Genomic DNA, 6,471 nt, shown 5'->3' on the forward strand with positions numbered 1-6,471 from the left:
AGACTTCCTTCGTCAAATAGCTTCTTCATCATCCTGTCTCTCCCATCAGACTATCTGCCTAAGCAGATGGCCTCCTCCGTCAGCCTTGTCTAGTCTCCTGTCCTGAGCTTCTGAACTGACTTCACAGTGGACTGGGATAGCAATGAAGAGGAACTAATGCTGTCTCTGCCCTTGTCTGCTGATTCTTCAGTGGGGCAGGCAGCAGAGTCTTGTTGGGCTCTTATCTATTGTGCCAAAAGCCAGTGCAGGCTGTAAGATAAAGACACTTTCCTTCCCCTCCCGAATAAACTCGAGGCTGAGGGCAAGACCTTTGCCCCCCCCCTCATCTCAGTTGTTCCAGGTCCCTTCTTCATCCCTTCCCCTAACCCCCCCCCACACACACACACATCTTACCACTTCCTGGGTCACTTACTGCTGACATTTGTACTTACAGTACGAGCTCTGTTTTTATTTATTCAAAAAAAAAAAAAAAACCCACAAACAAACCCTCAAATGATTTACAGCACTCATTTTGTTTGAATGTCATCTACTCCCTGGCTACCTGGAATGCCCTCTGCACCGGCTTCTCCTCCTCCAGCCACCTCTCAGTTGTGAGCAACACCTGGCTGGTCTTTGGAAATGTCTACTCTAAGGAGCCTCAAGTAGGCAGTGTGACCCTTGCTGGTCCCCAACCCTCACATAAATGTGGGGAGCACATTGAGCCTCACCAACGTTTGCTGCTTCCTCTCTGACTCCCTGAGGGCAGAATAAATTAGTGGCAGTCTCCTGGCCCCCTCAAAATCTGGCCAGGAAGGTCTCACCCAAGGCTGCTTGGAATCAGTGGATTTGCTGGCTTCTGCCATCTCTGTCAACTACCTCAGTGTCCTTTTGGCGGCAGAGGACCAGCCAGGCCAGGCCAGGCCAGGCCAGGTCACACTCTGGAGCACCTAGGCTAGCCACTCCCCTCGCACCCATTGGGAGGAGAAGCACCTGTGCCCTTTGGTCTGGCTCCAGTTGTCTTGGGCTCTCTGATAAGGGACCTCTGTGAGCTGGCTCTGGAGCAAGCTCTGCACACGTGAGTCCAAGCTCCTGTCTTATGACGGAATTCAGATTCTGTCATCCCACCTCGGGGTGGCTGCCAAGGGCCACGCATGCCCTGAGGCACCGAGGAAGTGAAATTAATTGCTTCTAGGTCGGTTTTTCACTGACCAGGGGTGAGCAATCTAGAAACTCCTGTCAGTATTTCAGAACTGAGCAAACAAATAACCTGGAACATGATTCCTCCCTGTGAGCAGATTTACAGAGACAGGAAGGAAAGAGTCAGAAAGATGGACCGTGCCGAGGCTTACAACACTGGGGCAGTGGAAACGCACAGTTCTGATACACACAGAAAGAGGTATAGAACTGACCCTATACCATGGGGGACTAGACAGTGACTCAGTGCCCAATACCACTGGCTGCTCTTGCAGACGACCCAGGTTCAGTTCCCAGCACTTATGACTGATGACATGTAACCAGTAGTAGCTCAGGCTCCGGAGGATCTGATACCCTCTCCTGCCTCCTTGGGAACACACACATATGTGCTCATGCCCACATGAAGACACAGATACACAGTTAATGATATTTTTTTGTTTTCTCATTAATTTGTGTATTCACTTTACATCTTGATTACAGCCCCCTCCCTCCTCTCCTCTCAGTCCCACCCTTACAAACCCCTCCCCCATTGCCCTCTCTCCTCTTCAGAGAAGGGGAGCCCCCCCACCAGGTACCACCTCACATCCTCTCCCAGTGCCCGATGAAGCAGTCCATTTAGGGTAAGGGGACCCAGTGGCAGGCAACAGAGTTGAAAACAGCTTTTCTTCCAGTTGTTAAGGGACCCACATGAAGACCAAGACGCAGAGACCCACAGCCAAACATCAGGTGGGGCTTGGGGACTCTTGTGGGAGAGCAGGGGCTGGAGGCATCAAGAAGACCCACAGAATTAACTAACCTGGGCCTATGGGAGCTCACAGAGCCTGGGCCACCAACCAGAGAGCATGCAGGGGCTGGACCTAGGCTCCTTACACTTCGGGAACAGATGTTTTGTTTTCTAAGAGAGCGTTTCTCTGTGTAGCCTTAACTGTACCAGAACTCACCCTGTAGACCAGGCTACCTTTGAACTCAGAGATCCACCTGCTTCTGCCTCCTGAGTGCTTGGATTAAAGGTGTGCCTGGCTAATAAAAATAATAATTTTTAATCAATAAGTATGCTGTGTGAGTTATACGTTTTTCTTTGGCTTTGACCACTGAGAAGATCTAGGTTGGTATATAAGATGAAAAGTAACTGACCCTAGAGTCTGGCTTCTGAATACAAGACCCTAAATAAGGAACCAATCCTGTTTAGGGGAAAAATGTGCTAAGCAAGGACAAGGTAAACTTGGAACTTGTTGTACTGAAAAGATAAAGACTTTTTTTTTCAAAGCAGTGTCTCATATATCAAAGGCTGGCCTTGAACTCACTAACTAGTAAAAGATGACCTTGAACTTCTGACCCCCCCCACCTCCGCCTACTAAGTGCTAGGATTATAGAGATGCTCTTCCTGGTCCTCCGAGGGCAGCGCTGGAGACCAAACCCAGAGCTTTGTGTGTGCTAGATAAGTACTTACCAACTGAAGCCACATCTCCAGGGCCTTTCTTTTCATTATTGTTTATGTATGGTGTGTGTGTTTGTGTGTGTGTGTGTGTGTGCTTTTTGAAGCTCTCAGGCAATTTTATTTTGTTTTTTGTTGTTGTTTTTCTTTAAAGTTTATTCAGTACAACATAATCCCCAAGTTCACTGAGGTGGCTGACCACGTCCATGACCAAAGCCACCTCTAAACTGGAATTCGGTTGCTGAGCCAGCCCCAGCCTCAGCTCTCTTGTCAGCTCCAGTGGGCACAGCACTGCTTCTGAGGGTGTCTCTGTCTGCGTCCCCTCTTGTGAATCTTGTACCGCTCACCCTCTGGAGCTTTGGACCGAGGCCTGCCAGTCTCGGGACGGCTGCGGTGCAGGGTGGCAGGCACGATCTCCAATCTCCGGAGTGCAGGTAACCATGGAGATACTGGATGCCCTCATTGGTAAGGTACCAGCAGAAATGTCTCCAGGCAAATTGCTCTTTCTTGTAGCCTTGAGACTTGAGAGACTGCATGGCTTTCATGACATGAAGGTTGGTCACATTCTTGTCTGCCAGCTCGGGGTGTTTGGGCACGTGGACTTTTTTTTTTTTTTTTTGGCAACCATCACTTCTTTCTTAAAAAGGAGTTCATAGATGACAATCTGATTCTTCTTAGGCATCAACGCTGAGGCAGCTGCAGGGTCCTAGGCAGAGGCCAGAAAGGACCTCAGGCAGTTTTATCAACATTTAAAGGAAAAACTACTCAAAAGCAGGCAAATCGTACACCTCAGCAGCTGACCTGAGGAGAGACGGAGAGAGGCATGGAAGTCATGTTATAAAAAGCAGACTCTGGTCAGTTAGGCTCTGGACAGCATCTGGAAGAACATGGCAGAGGAGAAGGGACAACAGGATGTGTATAACTGGCACTAAGCAGGTGGGGTGGGCAAGCCCACACACGGATGCTCACGGTGACTCTGGGACAACTACCTACTTTTCTGTTAAGATAAAGTCCTGGGCTAGAGAGATGGTTCAATGGTTAAGAGCACTGACTGCTCTTCCAGAGGTCCTGAGTTCAAATCCCAGCAACCACATGGTGGTTCACAACCATCTGTAATGGGATCCGATGCCCTTTTCTAGTATGTCTGAAAACAGCTACAGTGTTCTTATATATAATAAATAAATAAATCTTAAAAAAGGAGAAAGATAAGAAGTCTTGCTGTGTCGTCTCTGTTGGCCTCAAACTCGAAGACATCCTCCTCTCTCTGCCTCAACCACCACCCAAGAGGGTTCCAGTTACATTTGAAAAATACCCCAAGAAGACAGAGCCCAGTTTGGAGGGAACCCACAGCCAAATTTGAAACAACCGGGCCATCAAAATCAACAGTGTTACCTCCTCAGGATAAGTCTAGGTCAGACAGGTGCAGCTGAGCAGTAGCAATGGGTGAATCCATCAGTGGGGAAACCCAGTACCATCGGGGGTGGGGACAGAACTGGAAAATCCCCCACTGGGTCGCTGTAGGATCTACAGAGAAACATTTACAGAGCCCCAGGTGGTCTTTATAGGATATGACTCATTACAGGGAAAAGTAGTCACCCAAGGGTGGAGAAACTTGGCTGACAGTACCCTGAGCAAGCAAACTCTCCAGCATCCCCAGCCCTTGGACAGGTGAGCACTTACATCCCTGACGTGATGCCTGAAGGCACACCATCTCTCCTGGGTGTTCCCACCAAATTCATAACGATGAGAAAACGGTAGATTTAGCCAACGTGAAGGCCATTCTGCAAAGTAGACTTGAGCCAGGGATCCTCAGACATTTCCAAATCATGAAAATGGAGATGGGTGGTCTGAACAAGGGATAAGTTATCATCAAAGAGAATGGTGGGAGAGTTTATCTTGGAGCTAAATGTGAATGGGGACCACAGGTTTAGGTCTCCACAAATTCTATGTTTCCATGTGGGAGCAGCTGCATAATGGTTTCATAGTAACAGAACACAGAAAAACCACAGCTCAAGACCCATCACATACACCGGCAGAAACTTAAGTAGGGGCGTCCGGCAGAGCAGAGGGGTCTCCACTATAGGCCTCGGGGTGCTGTCCAATGAAACTCTTAGCCCTTTGATTGGCAGGAAACTAGGGCTAAGGTAGTTCATTCCAGACTTTTTATTTGTTAGTCAGAGGGTTTAGGTCTGACAGAGGGAGAGATAAAATGGCTATTTAGTAGGCAAAACATAGCCCAAGATAAATCTTAACTAGGCTCTGATCCTACAACATTCCAACCGCTCCACGGCCCTGAAGTTTTAAGCAGTCGTTGGCCTTTGTGGACATGACTTCTCTCCAGGATTTCCCATTCACAAGACGAACGGCTGGAGTTGTGGAATACTTGGCTCATGTGACAGTTTTCAAAACACATAAATCATACGTTGGGGGAGGGGTGGGGTAGAGGCAGGAGGACTAGAAGTTCTTCTTTCTGGGCAGCTAGTCTAGTCTAATGGACTCTGGGTTCACTGAGAGACTCTCTGTCAAAAAATTTAACATGGAGTTGTTGAGATGGCTGAGCAGGTGAAGGGGCTTTTGACCAAGCTTGATGACCCGAGTTCAATTCCCAGAACCCACATGGTGGAGGCAGAGAATTAACTTTGCAATACCTCCACACATACACAAAAGAAATAAAAGGTCATAATAAAAATTTTAAAATAACACAGAGAAAGACAAACCAGCAGCGAACTCTGGCCACCACATGCACGTGTACCACACACACACATACACATATGATTTACTGATGTTGGTAATTGTTATGCTCATGTGGGAGAAAGTCTTTAAAATAAACAGTTATTTTAAAGTATTCTGCAATATTCAGATGGCTCCCCTATGTGGGGGAGAATTATAAAGTTAATTCTAACTGTTTGCATGAGTAACGTGAACTTGTTTCATTGTAACTTTTTTGTGAGCCTGGAATTCTTTCCAAAGGTCTACAATACATTAGACATACACTAAATAAAAGCACTCAGCGTGTTCCAGCCTCCTCTGGGAGGGTTGGGGGTGAGTGGGGTGAGCTGTGATCAGAAGTGACGCTTGGACAGGTGAGGAACTGGAGCTTTGAGCCCCGGCCTGGGTCTGGGTGTGGCCTGATAGTCTATGTCAGCCAAGATGCCAGGCAAACCTGATGCGCATATCTGCCGTGGCTTACACAGGCGTACAAATCGCCAGTGGAATCTGGTCCAGGCAGCTGCACACTGAAGGAGCAGGTGAGCCTCTTGCCAGTCTTTCCATGGGAGTCGGGTGTGCCGTCGAGATTCAAGCTTCTCCTCACCCCAGCACCTCCTGTTGCCTCCAGATCTCAGCCTTTCTCTTGACTCCATCCTACCCTGGGCTTGGACACTGCCTGTAAATGAAGTGTAAATGCACCTCCCAGGGTTATGGCCAAACCTACTGGCTTTTCCCCTCGCTTCTGCTTTGGGCACATGGGTCTCGATCCCCGGAAAGCAGCCCTGAAATTTTGCCCATGAAAACAAACTGGTTTTCTTTGTAGCTTTCTGAGGCACTGTCTCATGCAGCCTGGGCTGAGTCCCAGTTTTTGTAGCAAGGCTGGCCTAGAACTTCTGACTCTCCTGTCTCCGGTTTCTGCGTGCTGTGGTCAGAGGCGGGTACCGACACACTCAGCTCACAGAACACTGAGGATTGATTGGACCCGGGGCCTCCTTCTGCATGCTAGACAAGTTTCCACAGCAGAGCATCAACCTCCACCATCAACCACATTTAAACAACACCACACCTACGAAACACCTGCTTTAGTCCACCTGGGCCTCCTGTACCACGTGGTCCTTACCTTGATGATGACTGTTCTGAAGGCCCTCCCTGGA

General features: G+C 48.5%; 1 pseudogene across 1 annotated transcript; it reads right to left on the bottom strand.

Annotated features, from left to right (window-relative positions):
• Positions 1–2,790: 2,790 nt before the first annotated feature.
• On the bottom strand, positions 2,791–4,347 carry LOC308432345 (small ribosomal subunit protein eS10-like; annotated as a pseudogene). The gene is made up of 3 exons: positions 4,289–4,347; positions 4,081–4,132; positions 2,791–3,314 (listed from the first exon to the last, which is right to left on the bottom strand). The product of its transcript is annotated as a small ribosomal subunit protein eS10-like (transcript).
• Positions 4,348–6,471: the final 2,124 nt, after the last annotated feature.

The sequence above is a fragment of the Micromys minutus genome (assembly GCF_963924665.1).
Source record: "Micromys minutus genome assembly, chromosome: 18".
In the NCBI taxonomy this organism is placed as follows: domain Eukaryota; kingdom Metazoa; phylum Chordata; class Mammalia; order Rodentia; family Muridae; genus Micromys; species Micromys minutus.